General features: G+C 45.3%; 1 protein-coding gene and 1 pseudogene across 3 annotated transcripts in view; both read left to right on the top strand.

Annotated features, from left to right (window-relative positions):
- The first annotated feature begins 11245 nt into the window (after positions 1-11245).
- The window catches only part of Cyfip1 (cytoplasmic FMR1 interacting protein 1), a 75210-nt gene continuing 66565 nt past the window's right edge, over positions 11246-19890 (top strand). For 2 of the 3 annotated variants that reach the window (XM_021250149.2, XM_021250151.2), the window contains exon 1: positions 11246-11355. The gene's annotated coding sequence lies outside the window, so the exon portion shown is untranslated. The remainder of the gene's footprint in view (positions 11356-19890) is intronic. The other variant, XM_087210105.1, reaches the window with a different exon arrangement.
- On the top strand, positions 15244-15982 carry LOC101715467 (vesicle-associated membrane protein 4 pseudogene; annotated as a pseudogene).

The raw sequence follows: 19890 nt of genomic DNA, 5'->3' as shown, positions 1-19890 counted from the left end.
ACATTTTTTACTTTTATTTTTTAAATGTTTATTTATTTTGAGATGGGGTTTCACTAAAGTGCCCAGGCTCACCTCAAACCCTTGACCCTCCACCCTGCTTCAGATTCCTGTGCACTGTACCTGGGATTATAAGTGCACACCAAGCCTGGCTCAAATTCTTATTTTTAATTGTGGTAAAATACACAAAAAATCACCATCTCAACATTTTAAGTCTACAAGCAATAGCCATAGGTACATTCACACTGTTGTCCAACCAGTCTCAAGAATACTTTTCATTTCTTTTGCAAGGAGAAAATACTTACCATTTTTTATTTAATAAACTCTTGCAAAAAAAAAAAACCAGGCCATTTTTAAATTTAAGAAACAAACACGGTTGGTGCTTGTTATGCCATCATACTTTTTCATATCTTGAACTGCAATGAAAAGTAAGTACTACTTCCTTCTCAAAGATAGGGAAGCAGATTTGAGGTTACCTAAAAAGACCAGACTGCAAAGTAAGACGTGCAGGCAGCATTGGATCTAGGTCTTACTAAAAGCCCACATTTAAAAAAAATTTTTTTAAGTTACTTCTAAGCCAGGCATGATAGTGCATGCCTGTAATCCCAGCATTCAGAAGGCTCAGGCAGGAGGATCACCCAAGTTTGAGAACACTCTGAGCTACGCAGTGAATTTTAAGGCCAGCTGAACTACACAGTGAGGCCCTATCTCAAAAACACCCCCCAAAACCTACCTTTTTCCTATTATAGGTAATAACTGCTGTTATGGCTTATGTCTACATGCCCTCCAAAGCCTCATTCACTCAGGGTAGGCCTTTTGGGAGGTGACTGCATCACAAGTACATGATACTTATCATCGGATTACCCCACTGGTGAGTTTACATGTGCTGTTGGGAGATGGAGCCTGGTGGAGGGGTGGTCACTGGGGCGTGGCCTTGAAGGGTCCCTCTCCCTCCTGCCCTCCTTCATCCCTCTCCCTGCAGCCATGCTATGAGCTGTTTCTCCTCTGCCACACCCAACCCCCCTGGCATGCCAGCTGGCTATGAACTGAAACCTCTACAGACTAAACCAAAATAAACCTCTTCTCCTTAGAGTTGTGGGTGTTGGGTATTGTGTCTCAGTGACAAGAAAGTAAGACATCCGCTCCTTAGAGAATAATTGGAAAACTGGTAGGAAGAAAACCAAGCTATGCTCCTGCCTTCCAGCAATGGACAGGTCAACACTTTAGCACACACCCATTCCAATCTTTTTGCTGCATATTATTGAAAGCATGAACACGTGCCATGTCAAAGTGAATGTATCAGGGCTGGGATTTAGCTCAGTGGTTCTGCCGCCTCCCTGAGTGCAAGGTCCTGAGTTCGATCCACAGTAACCCCCACCAAAAAAGTGAATGTATCAATATTTTAAAAATTAGTCAGGCTGGGGATTTAGCTCAGTGGTTCCGCCACCTGCCTCACAAGTGCAAGGTCCTGAATTCGATCTCTGGTACCAAAAAAAAAAATTAATGTATCTTCTTATTTTACAATGGGAGCATACAGATACAAAATTCAGAAAGTGCTAAAATGTGTAAACAAAATTAGTCATTTGGAATCCCATAGTTAAAAACAAACACAGTATTTTCATATATTCCCTTAGTCTTTTTCTATCAGTTTTCTTTTTATACAGTTAAGCTTATAATATGTAAGATGTTTAAGTATAGTTAACAAAGGTTTGAAGGTGTGATGCCAAAGAGGGACTTTGAGACAGTATTTGCCACAAACTAAAGTGGCAGAAAACAATCGCTGAATGTTCCTTCTCCACTCATAAGGGCACCAAAACAGGTGTGTGTGGAAAGCCTGTATTAAATTTTCTACTAATATCAAACCTGCCAAGGATGACCATGTTTGTTTGTTTTTTACATCCAAATGGGCCTACGCCATTTACACAAGAACAATCCACATACTCTCAACCATGTTCCTCTAGGAGAGTAAACAGCTGTGGTTTAAATAAAAGTTCTTCATGGCTCATGAAGAAAAGCATATAATGTACCTTAAACATTCTGTACAAATGTATATAAAAGAGGTTTAGCAGAAAAATAAGGCATGACTGACAGGAGTTCTAAATGGTATAATAGACTTGCTCTTGTATTATTATTATTATTATTATTATTATTATTATTATTATTATTATTATTATTATTTTGGTACCAGGGATCAAATTCAGGACCTTGTGCTTGCAAGGCAGGAGCCAGAACCACTGAGCTAAATCCCCGGCCCTGCTCTTATATTATTAAAGTTCCAAACAATTCATTATCAAAACTAAAAACTCACTTGTGTGTAAATAAACCTCCACCCCAGCTTCTGGGCAAAGCACCAGCGTGAGTTTATCCAGGTTACTAAAGACAGAGCAGGCAGACATGAACTCCGGATGGGATGGGATGTTCCTCCCACTTCCCCTTGGCTACCAGTCAGGACATGCTGAATGCAGTCATCACAAGAGTGATTTGCAGCCCTTGGGAAGAATCCCAGCTCCAAAAGCTCTTCCAGGCAGCAGCGATATGGTCCTCACGCGTGTCCCCCACGGTCCCCTGCCATTCTGCTGTTGCATTCACTGTTTGGGGATGCAGCCTGAAACCCATTGTGTCAGGGCCTCCTGCAGCTCTTGCGGATCCATGTTCTGTGCTTGTCAGTGTCAAAACTGATAAAACCCCATCTCCCAGCCATTCCACACAGCCCAGAGCTCCTCAGACGCATCTCCATCCTGCACGGAGGTCACAGTTGGCAACCTCCAGGTCCAGGGGAGAGGCTTGTGCCCTCTTGCAATCCCTGACTGGTCAGAAGTCTCTCCCCTCCATCGGTGTCTCCATGCCCCTCTCCAAGTATTGCAGCAAAGTAGCCATAAGGTGGATCTTGAGCTTGTCTAGGAAAGTGGGCCCTCCTGGGGCCCCTCCATACCCATCTGGAGGGTACCTGCCCCATGCTTTTCATCTTACAACACTGAAGCTCTGCACCCATTAAACAACTCTCCACTCCTCCTTTGCAAGCCCACAGCAACCACCACTCTACACTCGGTCTGTGAACCTGACTACTCCGGTATCTCACAGTGCGTTTGTTTCTTTTTTGTGAGTGACTCATCTCAGCGTAATGGTCTCAAGGTCCCTCCGTGCAGCACGTGTCATAATTTTCTTCCTTTTTGAAGGATCATCACTGACTTGCTTCAGTGAGACTAGAAACTAAAACTGAGGCAACAGCACAAATTTATAGGCAAGGGCTTTAATTGGAAAGTAAGAAAAAATAGGAAGGGACTTCAGCTCGAGAAGAAAAACTAAAGGGGACACTGTTCCGATGGAGATCAGGCTGGGCCTTCACAAAGGGAAGTAAGAAAATAAGGAAGGGATTGCAGCATTAGGCACTGAGGGGGGACAGCTCTGACAAAGATCAGCCTGGGCCCCTCAAAAAGGAGACAGCACAAGTGCGGCTGACGGTTGTCTCAGTCCTGGTTTCGCAGCTCTGGAGAAATCCTCATGGCTTGCTGGGCGGTTTGGTTCCCATGGGCGACCGCTCCTGTGAGGAGAGCAGCCTGAGCGGAGTGGAGCCTCTGTTGGGTCCAGAGTGCGTACTATTTAGGGAGTGACTGCGGACTTTCAGGTGCTTTCTAGGGGTTGAACTGGTAGCTGACTGAACCCTGTCTTGAAGGAGGACAAGACAGGCTAGGCAAAGTTAGGACCGATAAACCTTGTATTGCCAGTTTAGGCAAACACTCCCTGAATGGTTAATGCCCTCTTCCCATGTGCAGGGCCAAGCAGGGGTCTGAGCCAGAGCTCCAAGGTGATAAAGGAGAGACAGGCAAAAGCAAGGGGGGTGCCACGCTCGCTCTTGCCTTAGTCACCTGCTGGGCATCCGTGGGAAGGGAATCCCCATGTTAGCAAAGGCAGCTGGAGTGCTGACTGCCTCAGGAGCGACCACAGCTGTGTTTGAATGAACAACAGTTAAGGGCCCAAGAGTTGTCCTCGCTCCAGTGGTGGTCCACGTCCCCCTTTCCCATCTGGAGTGTTCTTGGACAGTGTGGTGGGGGCCTCCTGGGCCGGGTTTGGTAAGCTCTTAGGGCAGGGCAGGGATGAGCATGCGCTGTGCTTTCAGTGCGTGACAGGTCCTAAGTTAAGGCCTAGGAGCGCACCCGGCCTGTGCCCGGAGGCCTCTAACTCTGGTGTTCCTGCCCGTATACCAGCTCTCTTTGTTCATCTGTCTATGGATACTTGGTTTGCTTCCACGCTTCAACCGTCACAAATGACTGTGTAAAATGGCTCTCTTCAAGACCGGCTTCAGTTCTGAGCATGCAAACAGAAGTAGAATGGCTGGGTTGTGAGGCAATTCTAGTTTTCATTTTTATTTTATTCTGGTACCAGGGATGGAACTCAGGACTCTGCGCTTACAAGGCAGCTGCGGTGCCACTGAGCTGCATCCCTGGCCCACTAGTTTTCATTTTTAAAGGCATTATATTTTTCCATAGAAGTGGAATCATTCATAGGGTCACCAATAATGTATAAAAATTCCAATTGGTCCACATCCTTGGCAACACCACTTTTGTGGTTCTTTGATAGCAGCCAGGGTGTGAGGTGATATCTTACTGTGGTTTCTGTTTCTTTTTGTATTGCTGAGTAATATACCATTGTCTGAACACTATTTGCGTATCCATTCTCTTACATGTGCATTTTGTGTTGTTTCCAGTATTTTTGCTATTATGAAGACACTAATAAGAATATTTGTGGAAAAAAAAGAATATTTGTAGGGGCCAGGGATTTAGCTCAGTGGTTCTACTGCCTGCCTTGAAAGCCCAAGGTCCTGAGTTCGATCCCCGGTAGCAGAAAAAAAAAAAAAAGAATATTTGTGTATAAGTCTTTATGCAGAGATTGGCTTTCTTTCTTTCTTTCTTTCTTTTTGTTTTTTTGAGACAGGGTCTCACTATGTAGTACAGGCTGCTCTTGAACTCACTGTGTACCCCAGGCTCACCTGGAACTCACAGTGATCCTCCTGCCTCAGCCTCCTCAGTACTGGGATTACAGGCATGCACCACCACACCCAGCTAGAGGGTAAATACCTAGGAACAGAATTATTGTGTTTTAGGATACATGTGTAATTTTTTTTTTTTTTTGTACCAGGGGTCAAACTCAGGTCCTTGTGCTTGCAAGGCAGGCGGCGGAACCACTGAGCTAAATCCCCGGCCCCATATGTACTTAGTTTTGAAAGAGACTTAAAGCTCTGCTTCCTGCTTGCCAAGCCCTAAGCTGATACCCTCTGCCAGGCAGCCCTGCCTTGGGACCAGCCAACTGTGGTCTGAAACTTCCACAGACTGTGAGCCCAAATAAACCTCTGCTCCTTTAAATGGGAGGGCAGGCTCAGAAGCCCAAGGTCCTGAGTTCAAACCCCGGTACCAAAAAAAAAAAAAAAAAAAAGAAAAAAAATAGTGGGGGAGAGAGGGAGAGGGAGAGGGACAGGGAGAGGGAGAGGGACAGGGAGAGGGAGAGGGACTGCCAAAGTGGTTTCTTTCTGATGTGGTCGGTCTTTCGCCCGTGCCCTGACTGAGCTGTTGTCAGGGTCGGTGGGCTGAAGGGAGGCCTGGTCAGGCGAGGTTTCCAAAGAAGAGACCACCTGTGGAGCAGACATTACAAACAAGCAGGAACCCAAGCTTATTTTCCACCACAGCACTTACAGTAGGTTTTATCAGCTTACTAAAACAGAGTAAGACAAAGTATTCCAGGTGACTTGCAGGCTGTGTGGCACATGCATGGTTGTCTAGGTTGATTCACTACTATATAACAAAGCCTCATCATGGGCTTGTGCTAAACAGGCTTGTCCTCAGGTGCCCTCAGATGCCCTCAGATGCCCCAGCTTTGATGCATCTCACAGCGTCCCCTATAGTTGTCACTTATCATTTGTCGGGTTCTTTTTTGGGGTACTCAGGACCTTGTACTTGAGAGGGAGGGACGGCGCCACTGAGCTAAATCCCCGGCCCATGTTGGCTTCTTTACATATTCTGGATCCAACTTCCTTGCTAGCTCTTTGTTCTGCAGTCCTGTCTGTGCCGTGGCTTGTCACTCTTATTGGTTTTTTTTTGTTTGTTTTTTGGTACCGGGGATCAAACTCGGGTCCTTACGCTTGCACAGCAGGCGGCGAAACCACTGAGCTACATCCCCAGTCCATTCTCACTGTTTTTGTTCCTTCAGACAGGGTCTCACCATGTATCCCAGGCTGGCCTCGAACTCACCGCTCTCCTCCTCCAGTCTCCTGTGTGCTGGCTTAACTCTGGGTGAGGGAACTTTTAAGTTTTTTTGTACTGGGGATTGAACTCAGGACCTTGCGCTTATGAGGCAGGTGTGGTGCCACTGAGCTAAATCCCTGGCCCAGTTTTAAGTTTTGAATCAAGTCAATTTATTATTTTTTCCTAAAGGTTCTAACTCCTTTTCTGTTCTAAGAATTCTTTGTCTACTCTTCTCCAAGGTTGTGAAATTATTCTCTTATTTTTTTTCTACAATCTTTGTGTCTTTAGCTTTCAATTTTAAGTCTATGTCCATGTTGAGTAAATGTTTGTGTCTGGTGTGTTTGTGGGGGTGAGGTCCAGTTTATCCACATAGCTGTGTAGTTACTGCAGCCTCATTTTTAAAAATCTGCTTTTGGGCTGGGGATTTAGCTCAGTGGTTTTGCTGCCTGCTGTGCAAGTGCAAGGACCTGAGTTCGATCCCCAGTACCAAAAAAAAAAAATCTGCTTTTAACACAAAATTCCTTTCATGTCTTTATTGCAGAGCAGTTGGCCATATAGTATGGATTTTTTTCTCACTATTCTGTTCTATTCATTTCTTTGTATATCCTCGTGCCAAAACCACTCTTTTAATTAGTGTGGCTTTGTAAAATTACTTTTCTTTTTTAAATGCTTGCTAGAATTCACCAGTGAAGCTACATAGGTTTGGGGCTTTTCTTTGTGGAAATATTTTTAATTACAGAGTCATTTTTTTCTTTAGCAAACATGGAACTATTTAGATTTTCTATACTTTTCTGGGTATCGAGCATGCGAGGCACAAACTACTATTGAGCTATACTCCCACCCTCTTCTATTTTTTTCTTGTTGGTTTTGGAAAGTGATTTTTTTGTGTGTTTTTTTTTGGTACCGGGGATCGAACGTGGGTCCTTGCGCTTATGGAGCAAGCTGGCGAACCCACTGAGCTAAATCCCCCGCCCCTGAAAGTGATGTTTTTGAAGAAATTTATCTATATACTCTAAAAAATTACATTTATTGGCATAAATTTTTTTCCTATAATCCCTTTAATAACCTTTATTTTCTTTTAAGAAATTATTGGTTTCCCTCTATTTCTGATGTTGGTAATTTTTCCTAAAATCACATTTGCTTGCATGTAACAATTTATTATTTTTTTAAAACTAGTTTTTGGGGATTTTCTAGATTAATCATCTGTTTTTATTACATTGATTTCTTTTTCTTTTTTTGGGGGGGGGGTACCAGGGATCGAACTTGGGTCCTTGTGGTTGTGCAGCAGGTGACGAAACCACTGAGCTAAATCCCCGGCCCTATTTCATTGATTTCTGTTCTCTTAAATTTTTTATCTGTTCTTATTTTTACTATTTCTTCATTTCTACTTTGTTTGGATTTAGTTTGCTGTTATTTTTCTAACTTTTTTTTCTCTAACTTTTTGTGTAAATTTTTTTTTTTTGGTACCAGGGATTGAACTGGGGACCTTGTGCTTGCGTGGCAGGCACCAGAACCACTGAGCTAAATCCCCGGGCCTCTAACTTTTTAAAGGTAGAAATTTAAATTGTCTTTAAAAGGTGAGGAAGAGAAGGAGAGAAGTGGGTCCCAGGGACTCAGCAAGGATCCAAATCGAGAATTGAAGCCCACAGGAAGTGAAGAGACAGACCTCAACACACAAGGAGGTAGCAAGTGGTGCTTTCTCCCTGAGCCCTGGCTCACTGCTTGAACCTGCAGACACATGGTGACTACTGGTGACCCCACAGGCTTCTACAGAGAAAAGCACTAGTGGAATGTAGCAGTGGACATAGCGGACTGCAGTGGCTGCTGAATTATTTGGGTTCTGACGTCCCCCAGGTAAGGGTGATTGGCCGGTTGCCATCTTAGAGAGGGGTCAAGTGAGCTCAGAACTCAGAGCAGCTGCAGGCTGGCTCCATTTAGTGGTTCCCAGTCTCACGGCAAGGTGGAACCAAGTTCAAGTTGGCAGGATGTCAAGTTGTTCAGCTGACAGGAGGCACAGAGTGTGTTGCAGGCTGAACAAAGTGGGTTCCAGCCTCACAGCCAGAATCCAGCCTGAACTTCAGTGGAACTAAAGGTGGAAGCTTAATAGGATTATCTACTACCCCACCATAAATCTATGGCTGCCTTGCTGGGATTAATCAGTATAGATCTGGGCTCTGCCTGCCCACTTTGTCTACCAGTGACAGCAGAGATACACCTTAAAGTGCACTTTTTTTCTTCTTTACTTTCTGTTGTTTGTTCTTGTTTATGAGTGTGAACATTGTTTCCAGTTTTGGTGTTCTGTTCTTATTTTTTCACCTCTCTCCCTCCTGTCTTCTTCACCAGTTTCCCAAAGTTTGCATAATCTTCCTTTGCCCTCCAGCCTTGCTTCTAAGCTCTTCCTCTTCTTCTATTTCTCTATTTTTTCTCCTAATTGCTTTTAAATTTTCTTCCCTGAGGGTAAAATCACCATATTGAGAGCATATTTACTGTATATGATTTTCTCATTTGTTTTATTTTTTTTCTCATTTGTTTTAGATTCTGTTATATAACCACAAATCTAGTTCATATGGTTAAAGGTAGCAACTTAATAGTTATCACAGTTTGCCATTTTCTAGGCTGTATTTGATGCTGTTGTTACTGCTGATTTTATTACTTTAGCCAAGGTGACATAATTGTGCTAATCAGTTGTTCTTCCTTGTATGTGAAGACTGAGATTGCCTGAAGGTCACAAACAATACTATAGGCTTGTGTCAAAGAACCAGGGGCCAGGCCAAATAGGTAGTAACTTCTTATTCCTGATAAATTGAAGACGTGGAATCTTGCAACAGACTCAAAGCCCAAAAGCTACAACTGGAAGACATCTCTGAGAAGTAGACGTTTCCTAAGGGTTCTCAATACTGGCAATAAAGCTACCTGCCATAAGCAATTTGCAAGCATCAACCTAGAAACTAAACTTAAAACAAAAATAGAAAATGAGAAGACACAGAAGCAGGATGCAACCCCAGACTTTCAGCTAGCCAAAGGCAAACTCGGCGGATTGAGGTGGAACAATTTGAAAGCCACCCACCTGAACTCTCTGAAGTGGTAACAATCAAAGTAACAGAGCAGATGAATGAAGCGCTAGAAAAAATCAAATCAGAAATAACTTGTCAGATAACTACAGAGATGGTGACCATAATGAAGGCCATGGTTAGCAACTCTAGAGTGGATACAGACAAAAACATAGAGGAACTTAGGAAAATGATGGAAACCATGAATGCACAGCATAGGAAAGAATGGAATCCATGAAATAGATTTAAACAGATATTCAGGAGATTAAAAATGTCACTGAAAGTATACATAGCAGAATAAGCCAATGTGAGGACAGAATATCAGATCTAGAAGACAGGATTGGAGTTAGCGATCATGAAAAAAAAAGATTTCTTACAAATATCAAGGGGCCACAAAAAAAATCAATTCAACAGCTGCTAGATAATGCAAAGAAGAATAACACATAAGAGATATGATCAGGGCCAGGGATTTAGCTCAGTGGTTCTGGTGCCTGCCTTGCAAGCACAAGGTCCTGAGTTCATTCCCTGGTACCAAAAAAAAAAAAAAGAGAGAGAGATGATCAAATGTTCCTTTTTTGGTGGCGCTCCTTGACTCTAAGTCTACTTTCATATTAATTTAGGCATTCCAACTGTCTTCTAATTACCGTGTACATGATAGTGCATTTTGTTTGCTTGCTTTATTGGTTTTTTGAGTGAAGATCTCATTACTATCCCAGACTGGCCTTGAACTTGAGACCCTTCTGCCTCAGGCTCTGGAGTGCTAGACAGGCGCATGGACCGTACAGCTTGTTTTGGTTTTGATTTTTGTTTGGTTTTTTGAGACAGAGTCTTGAACTCATTATGTAGTGCAGGCTGGCCTCGACATCAGGGTGATCCTCCTGCCTCAGCCTCCCGAAGGCTGAGATCACAGGTGTGCGCCACCACCCGGCTAACACAGCTTGTATTTACCCAGTGTGACAATTTCTGCGGCTCACATTGTTTTAGGAACTGCACTTAAGGTGATTACTAATGTAGTTTGATTTAAATCTAAAGCTTTGTTTCCATTTGTGCGGTACCCTTTTTGCGCCTTTCTTTTGGATTGAGTGTATTTTAGTCTTCTCTCTTCCTCTCTTGCAATTTTACCTAATCTTTGTTTTGGGTTGTTTTTTTTTTTGTACCGGGGATAGAACTCGGGTCCTTGCACTTGCGCAGCAGGCGGCGAAACCACTGAGCCAAATCCCCGGCCCTACACTTGGTTTTTTGTTTGTTTTTTGGTACCGGGGATCGAACTTGGGTCCTTGGGCTTCCGAGGCAGGCTGCGGAACCACTGAGCTAAATCCCGGCCCTACACTTCGTTTTTAATTGCTCTAGGAATTACAGTATTTTATGTGTTATCTTTTTTTGTTGTTGTTTTTTGTTTTTTTTTTTGTTACCGGGGATCGAACTCGGGTCCTTACGCTTGCGCAGCAGGCGGCGAAACCACTGAGCTAAATCCCCAGCTTACAGTATTTTAAATGATCAATTTCAATCAAATTTAAAATTATCAGCTGTTTTTAACACCCCGCCTGCAGTGTGAAAACTTCAGCACTCTGTGGACTGAGGCGGAGGCCTGCGGTGCAGAAGTGCGAAGACCCGAAGACCCGGAGAGCTCGGGGAAGTAGCCTCGGGCACCTGACGGGCGGCCATCGCCAGCTCCTCGCTGTGGCCCTTTGTCTCGCAGAGCCCAGTGGCGGGTGTGGCCCGCGTGGCTGCGCAGCGCCGCTTCGGCCTCCCCCGAGGACAGGGCAGCCCAGGAGTGCGGGGCGGTCTCCCCGGCGGCCCAGCTGGCTCCCAGCGTTTCCTCTCCGCGGCGGCTCTCGGGACCAGCGGCGGGCCGCGAGGGTCCCGGGCTCACCTGGGCCCCGCGCACCTGGCCCCGCGCAGCCGGTGGCCAGGCCCGAGCTCGGGGCGCCGGGGGGAGGGACGGGCGCGGAGGGAGGGGCGCCGGGAGGAAGGGGCCGGCCGGGTGCCGCCGGGAGGAAGGGGCGGAGGCCGGCTGGCGCGTTCCGGCCCGCCCGGTGAGTCACCGAGGCCCGAGGACCCGCGTTGCGCAGGTGAGCGGCCTCGCCGCGCCGCCCCCGCGTGGAGGGGGCGGGGGGTCCCGGGCCAGGGGCAGCGCGGCCTCTCGAAGCCCGCGGCCCCGGGCCCGAGCCACGTTCCCGAGCCCCAGATCCCGGCCTCCGCCCCTCCCTCCCCGCGGCCCGGCCCGGCCCGGCCCGAGTCCAGCGGCCCGGATTCCGGCCCGGCCCGGCCCGGCCCGGGCAGAGCCGAGCGCGTGGAGTCCGCGTTATTGTTGGGAGGTCCGAGCCCCGCGCTGTCTTCTCGGTGCCGTCCGGGTAAGGGAAGGAGATCGTGGCCGAGTCGATCCCTTCCGGATCCCGGGGAGGAACGCAGCGGGACGGCGAGGGAGATCCCGGGGCGCCCGGGGAGTGGAGCGGGGACCGGCCGGCGGCGAGACCCTTCCTGGGGACGGGAGAAGAAAGGCGGGCTCTGTGGCCGAACGGAACCTCTCAGAGCCCGGGGAGCGAGCCGGGCCGCGAGAGGCCGGCGCGATCGTGCGTGGACCGCGCGCTCTGGGCCACACCGAGTCGCGTTTCGGCCCGGATCGCGTGAGCTCTGGGGCAGTGCGCGTGGGTCGGGGTGTCCGGCCGGTGTCAGGGCGCTGTGGGCCGAGAGCGGCTCCCAGTCCACCCGATTGCGCATGAAACGGACCCGCGGCGGCCGCGGGGACCTCGGCGTGTGTTCCCCTGGCGGAGGGGACTCAGATTTCTGCGTCTGGAGCCCAGCGCTCTCCGGGTGTCTTCGCAGTTCTTAGGGTGATCCGTGATTGAAACAAGCAGAGATTTCGGGCGCTCGGGGTGCTGTGCTGGACGCCTCGAGGCTGCTGTGGAGTCCGGGCCAGGCCGAGCCCTGCACAGGTGCTCTGGTGCCCGCCGTCCCTGCAGGCAGCGAGTGGTTTCCAGGAAAAGCTCTGGGCAGGCCCGGGAGAGCCGTCCTGTTTTGGATATATAGGGTCCACGAGGATGAGATTGTAAGAATTCGGGAAGTTTGTGCCCATTCTGTGGGGTTCGCTGTCCCGTCTTTCCTGAGGTCATCCTCACTGTGACAGGCAAGTGCTGAAACTGGGGAGGACACACTTCCCGAGTCAGGACACATATCCGTGAGCTGCTGAGTCCCTCAGAGAAAACACATCCTTTAAGGTTTCTGAGCGGTTGTTTTGTCTGTTTTTGTTTTCGCGCTGGGGATTGCACCCGGGGCTTTTGTGCAGAGCTATATTCCCAGCCCTATTCTTTTATTTTTATTTGGAGACAGGCTCTCACTAGGTTGCTAAACTGCCCAAGCCGAACTTGAATTTGCCATCCTCCCGCCTCAGCCTCCTAGAGTGCTAGGATTACAGGTATGTGCCACCGCACTGGGCTGAATGTGTGTTTAATTTTAAATTGATGTATAATTAAATTCATGCTTTGGTGTACAGCGAGTTTAACAGATGCACACAGTTGTGCAATTGCCACTACAGTCAAGACACAGAAGAGTTCTGTCACCTCCCAAATTCCTCCCTGGTGTCCCTTGCAACGGAGCCTTTATCCTCAGCCCCTGGCAGCCTCGGGTCTGTTCATTGCTGCTGTTAGATCTTCCCAGGTCATTTGCGGCCTCTGAGATCCGGTCCGACGCTGTTTGGGTCCTAAGGAGTAAGGGTATAAGGGTATGGGGGGGTGTGGCTCTCGAATACAATCTAGAAGAGACACTAAAAAAGTATTTTTCAAGTGATGAGAAAATTTACAAACGCCAGCTGGTTAAAAATGTAAGCTGTACAGAACTCAGTGTACCGGAAGCGATGTTCCCTTGCTACTTAGGCTGCTCTGTTTGTGCGGTTGTGTTTTTTGTATCTGTGAAATTACAGAGCAGATACTATCCTACGTTTTCACATGATTTTCAGTTAAGGACCTTGGAGAATTTACTTGTTGGTGTGTATGACAGATTTTTCCCTTTCTTTTTAAGAAGGTGTAGGACAGGCGTGTGTCGCTTCGCAGCAAGGCAGGTTCCAAGAGCTGTGTCTGTCGCGGGGCGGTTCGCACACCTGCGGAATCGGAGTGTGAGTGAGTGGGAGCCAGGCGTTCCCGGCCGCGCGGTCGGGAGACCGAGGCGAGTGAGTCCTCACGGCCGGCCGCGACTGTTCCGCAGGGTGGGTGTTCACTCCCTCAGACTCCTGTTAGCTCACATTTTGTTTGTTTGTTTGTTTTGGGTTTTTTGTACCGGGGATTGAACTCGGGTCCTTGTGCTTGCGCAGCAGGCGGTGAAACCACTGAGCTAAATCCCTGGCCCTATAGGTCACATTTTTTATTGTTTCTCATTACGCTAGTCTGTGCCCGTGCATCTTTGTGCACAGCTGAAATCTGTCATTCTGAAGGCGAATTGGGATTTACATAATAGTTAACTTTTCTCTAGTACTTCTTGTGACGCGGGCTGCGCTCACAAATCAGGATCACTTTTCCTATAAAGAAGCAGATTGTGGGTCTGAGGTTGCTCAGCGGTACAGGCCCTGCGTTTGACCCTCACCACCAAAGAAAAGAAAAAGCCGGTGGTGAGGGGCTCCCGGGGCCTCTGGCCTGGCGGCCGCGAGCCACAAACAGGACGGGAAGAGGTGCTGGCCTGGGCTTCCTGCTCTTCTGGGCCCTCGGCGCGCTTTCTCACACCCCGAGAAGCTGCAGCTCTCACTCCCGCTTCGTGGGTGAAGAAGCTGACGCGAGGTGCGTGGCAGAGGAGGAAGCTTCCACCGCGGCCGGCCGACCGCAGCTGCGGACGAGCCAAGGGCCTGCGCAGGGCCCTGGGCCCCTTCCCGTCCCGGCGTCCCGGCTGTGGGCCGTGGCCTCTCGCCCGCCTGGCCCAGGTGAGCTGGCCAGGGAGGAGGCCAGCCCGCGCGCGCCTCCCGCAGTCCCTTTCTTCTGCGCTAACGGTAACGCACAGCTCGTTGGATTGCTGTGAAGATCGTGATACTGGAAAAGCACCAGGGCGTAAGGGACGCGCGCTGTGCAGCTTTCTAAAGCTTTTGTGTTTGAGAAACACTTTTTAGTATGATGCTTCAACTGCAGCCTGCCCAGTTACGCTTGTTTTTGCTACCAAAATCTAGCCAGCCCTTAGAGGCCACAGGAAAGGTGAATTGATTACGTGGGAATGGTGTAAATGCCTTACTTTAGCCAGTACAACAAAGAAATAAGAGGCATGCCGGCTAGGAAAAGAGAATAAAACTCCCTAATGGCAGACATGATTATCTGCATAGAAAAATCCACGGAATCTGTGAAAAAAATACTAGAACTAAAAAGACAGTAGTGATGACTCAAGATCTGACACCAGCAGACAAATTGATTTTATTTTTATAGCAGCAATGCACAGTTAGGAAATGAAATTTAGAAATCATTTCCATAGCTTAAGTCAATAGGCATAAATTGAATCAAACACATATATAAGATTTGTTATGTCCAAAGATACAAAATGATGAAAGTAATCAAAGATGATTCTTTGCTTTGTTTTTTTGGTACTGGGGATGGAACTCAGGACCTTGAGCTTTCGGGGCAGGCGGTGGAACCACTGAGCTAAATCCTGGGCCCTTGTTTTTGTTGTTTGTGGGTTTTTTTGTTTTCTGAGACAGGGTTTTGCTATGTGGTCCAGGCTGGCCTTGAACTCACTAAGTAACCCTAAGCTGTAAGTAGTCTAAGTAGTCACTAAGCTGGTAGTGAACTCAGTGATCCTCCTCTGTTCTCTTTAAATTGATCTCTACTTTTAACAATTCCATTAAAAAAAATCCCAGTATGATTTTACTTTATTTATTTATTTTGGTACCAGGGATTGAACTCAGTACCTTGCACTTTCGAGGCAGGTGCGGTGGCACTGAGCTAAACCCCCAGGCCCAGTATGATTTTAAAACAAAAACTTTAGACCGACTGTGCCCCTGCTGTCCGTTCGCCGGTCTTCCTGCAGCTCCTCGCTCCTTTCCGCGCGGCTGCCTGCCCGCCACAGGCTGCCCGAGAGAGCTGCTGGGAGCTCCCGGAAGCCTCAGGGGGTGAATATTTTACTGGGAACTAGAGAAGTACTGCAGGAGTAAAAAGTATGCCTCCCAAGTTCAAGCACCACCTAAATGATGATGACGTCACTGGTTCTGTGAGAAGTGAAAGGAGAAATCTTTTGGGAGATGATTCAGATGAAGCAGAGGACTTTTTTCTAAGGGGTCCAAATGGACCAAGATTTGGACCTTGAAATGATAAAATTAAGCACGTTCAGAATCAGGTGGATGAAGTTATTGATGTCATGCAAGAAAATATTACAAAGGTAATTGAACGAGGGGAGAGACCAGATGAACTACAGGACAAATCGGAAAGCTTATCGGATAATGCACCTGCTTTTAGCAACAGATCCAAACAGCTTCAGAGGCAAATGTGGTGGCTCGGATGCAAAATAAAAGCCATCATGGCTTTGGTTGCTGTTTTCCTTTTGCTAGTGATCATAATTCTTATAGTTGTGAAATATCATACTTGATCTGATGACGGAGCACCTCATTAAAGAAGATCTGGGAAAATAATAATAAAAGATTGCTGTGTAATTTAAATGAAACCTATGTATATAACTTTCAAAACTTTTTTCAAGAAACTAAGAAGCAAGTATCACTTCAAATTGGACCATTGAGAATGTCCAATTATCTTCTTCCCTTCCAACAAAATGTACTAATTGTATAAAGCAAAGATCACTATTTTGCTGTATTCCAAGGATCTAATTTGAAACTAGATACTTGCCAGTTCATTATTTGTGTATGTAGTCAAACACTGAATGACAGTATTTCATACTAATATTTTAGTGCCATAAGGTCTTGCATCATTGCCTCAAGATGGGGGTCAGGCTCAGGGTCCGAAAGCCTATGTAGAGAACCAAATCATTCATTATGTTAAAGGAGATCCATAACCATTTCACCAGTGTTTGCAAGGATGTCATTCTTTTTGTAATACATTTGCTCTGTAAGCAGTTTCCACATGTTTATGGGTGTAACAAAAACTAAATGTTTCTGCCTTCGATTTTAACTAAAAACATTCCAATAAACCTATTTTTGACTGTACAAGGGAAAAAAAAACTTTAGACCACTATTGAGGAATGACTACCCATTTGTGAAATTCACCTACTTCAAATGTACAGTGAATTTTAAGTAGGTTTCCAAGTTGTAGAGCTTGCATATTATAATCTGTTGTAGATCAGATTTATGACCCAGGAAGACCCCTTTGACTGTTTACTGCTCATCCCCATTCCTCACCCTTAACCACGTGACCTCCAGTTTACTGTCTCTTGTAAGCTGCCTTTTCTGGACATTTAACAAAAATGCAAGTATTACACTATCGGTCTCCATGTATGGCTGCTTTCCTTCAAAGTGCCTTGAAGCTGTTAGTGTGTGTCAATAGTTCATTCCTTTTTATTGCTAAACTGTGCTCTCTGGTAGGGAGAGAACACTTTCCTTTCCTTTTTTTTTTTTTGGTCCATTCACCAGCTTGTGAACCATTGCTTGTTTTTACTTTAGCCTCTTCTGAGTAAGGGTGCCATGAAGACTCACACGCAAATCTTTTTAATTTCTAAAAGTGTTACTGCATGTCTTTAGTAGCTAAAGACTTTGAACATTTTTTCATATACTTAATGGCCATTTGTACTTCTGTCTGTTCCATTCATTTGCCCATTTATTTATTTATTTAGATTAAGTTTATTGGTACATTTTAGGTATACAGCACAGTCACATTCATCATTGGGATCTTGTACCTTTACCTGATGTATCTTGGTTCTTATTTTTCATTGGCCCATTTCTTGATTGGCTATTTTGATCTTCAGTGTTAATTTTTTTTCAGTTCTTGTATATTCTAGATATCAATCCTCTGTCAAAAGAGTAGCTTACAGGGCGGGGATTTAGCTCAGTGGTTCTGCCACCTGTCTCGCAGGCACAGGGTCCTGAGTTCAATCCCTAGTACCCCAGTACCAAAAAAAAAAAGAGTAGCTTGCAAAGAGTTTTCCTACTCTGTAAGCCTTCTCTTTACTCTGTTAGTTGTTTCCCTTGTTATTACAGAAACTTTTCAATTTGATGTTTTTTTTTTTTTTTTTTTTGGTAATGGGGATCGAACTCGGGACCTTGTGCTTATGAGGCAGGCGCTGGAACCACTGAGCTAAATCCCCGGCCCCCTTATTTGATGTATTATCATTTGTAGATTCTTGCTATTATTTCCTGTCGCATTGAAATTCCTATTCAGGAAACTTTGTCGGTACGTGTAGCTTCAAGTGTTTCTCCTGTGCTTTCTTTTAGCAGTTTCAAAGTTTTAGGTCTTTTTTGTTTGTTTTTTTGTTTTTGTTGCTGTTGTGTTTTTTTGTTTTGTTTTGTTTTTGTACCTGGGACAACTCAGGACCTTGCGCTCCCTCGCAAGGCAGGTGTGGTGCCCCTGAGCTAAATCCCCAGCCTCCCTCTTGTTGTTTATAAAATAAATTTTATTTTGTTTTATCCCCCCACCATGTACAAAAGCTTTGTTTCCATTTTCTCCTTCTATTTTCACTTTATTCTTGTCCTTTCCTTCCTTTTCCCCTCCCTCCTCCCTTGTTCCACTTCCCATTTGAATATTTTCTTCCCATTTCCCGACATCCATTATACATCTCAGTCCTTATTTCCACTTTCGGTTTCTCACACCAGAGAAACAATGAGGTATTTAAACGAGTGTCTGATTGATTTCACTTAAGAGTATGGTCTCAAGGTCCATCCCTTCGGCTATAAATGTCTCAAGCTCATCCTTCTTTGTGGCAGAGTATTACTCCATTGTATTAAAAAACCACATCTTCTTTATTCACTAGTCAGTTGATGGGCACTTGGGCTGTTTCCAAGCTTTAGCTATTACAAACTCTGCTGCTATAAACATGGGTGCACATATATCGCTATGGTAAGATGCATTTAATTCTTTCGGGAAGATACCCAGCAGGGGGATAGCTGGGTCAAATGGAACCTCTAGTTTTAGTTCTGTGAGAAATCTCTACACTGATTTCCACAGTGGTTGCACCAGTCTGCACTCCCACCAGCAGTGGAGAAAAGTTTTAGGTCTTATACTTAGGTCTTTATCCTTCTTCAGTTGATCTTTGCACTGTGTGACAGATAGGGATCTAGTTTCAGTTTTCTTCATATACACATTCCGTTTTCCCAGCACCATTCGTTAAAGAGGCCATCTTTTCTCTGGTATATATAAATTTTTGGCTCCTTTGTCACGAATCAGATGACCAGTTGTGTGGGTTATTTCTCTGTCTTTTATTTTACTCCATTGGTCTGTGTGTCTATTTTTGTGCCAGTGCTGTGCTGTTTTTGTTAGTATGGTTTGTAGTATAATTTGATATCAACTATTTTGATGCCTTTAGCCTTGCTCTTTTTGCTTAGAATTGCTTTGGCTATTCTGGTTTTTTTGTGTTTCTGTATGAAGTTTAAATTTTTTCTAGTTCTGTGTTTCTTATTTTGATGTGAATTTTATTGCATAGGCAGACCACTTTTGGTATTATGACCATTTTAATTAACTATGAATTCTGTTGATCCATAATCAGGGGATATCTTTCTGTCCTCTAGTGTCTTCCATTTCTTTCTTTCTTTCTTTCTTTCTTTCTTTCTTTCTTTCTTCCTTTCTGGTATCGGGGATTGAACTCAGGACCTTGCACTTTCGAGGCAGGCAGCAGAACCACTGAGCTAAATCCCTGGCTCTCCATTTCTTTCTTCAGTGTTACATTTTCATTGTAGCTGTCTTTTACCTCTGGATTCATCCTCATTAGATTCATCCCTAGGTATTTTATATTTTAAGCTATTGTGAAGGGAAATGTTTTCCTGATTTCTTTTTCAGCTAGTTCACTGGGGTATAGAAAAGCTATTGATTTATAATGTTGATCTTCTATCTTGTTACTTTTCTAAATTGTTTTATCAGCTCTAAAAATCTTTTTTGGTGGCGTTTTTAGGATCTTCTAAGTGTAGGGTCATATTATCTACAAATAAGGATAATTTAACTTTTCCTTTCCTATTCGCATCTCTTTTTCTTTCGCTTGCCTAATTGCTCTACCTAAAATTTTAAGTACTATTTAAATACAAGTGGTGAGAGGAGATATCCTTGCCTCATTCCTGATTTCAGAGGAAATGCTTTCAGTTTTTCCCCATTCAGAGTGATGTGACTGCGGGTTTGTCATATATGGCCTTTACTGTATTCAGTATGATCCTTCAGTACCCAGTTTCTTCAGGGCTTTTATCGTGAAGGGATATGGATGTTTTTCAAGGGTTTTTCTGTATCAACTGAGATGCATTTGAGTTTATCCTTAATTCTACTTATGTGGTGTATTGATTTGCACATGTTAGACCATGCTTGTACTCCTGGGACAAAACCAACTTGATAGTGTAGTATGATCTTTTTAATGTGTTCTTGAATTTGGTTTGTATTTTATTAAGTATTTTCTCATCTGTGTTCGTCAAGGACATTGGTCTATAGTTTTCTTTTTCTGTTGTGTCTTTGTCTGGGCTGGCTATCAGGATGATGTTGGTCTTGCAGAATGAATTTGAAAGT

This window comes from Heterocephalus glaber, unplaced genomic scaffold, assembly GCF_053883595.1.
Source record: "Heterocephalus glaber isolate CG9 unplaced genomic scaffold, H.glaber_assembly_v1.0 deba00001111, whole genome shotgun sequence".
Lineage (NCBI taxonomy): Eukaryota > Metazoa > Chordata > Mammalia > Rodentia > Bathyergidae > Heterocephalus > Heterocephalus glaber.
The sequence above is the reverse complement of the archived record's forward strand: the minus strand, read 5'-3'. Positions and strand labels throughout refer to the sequence as shown.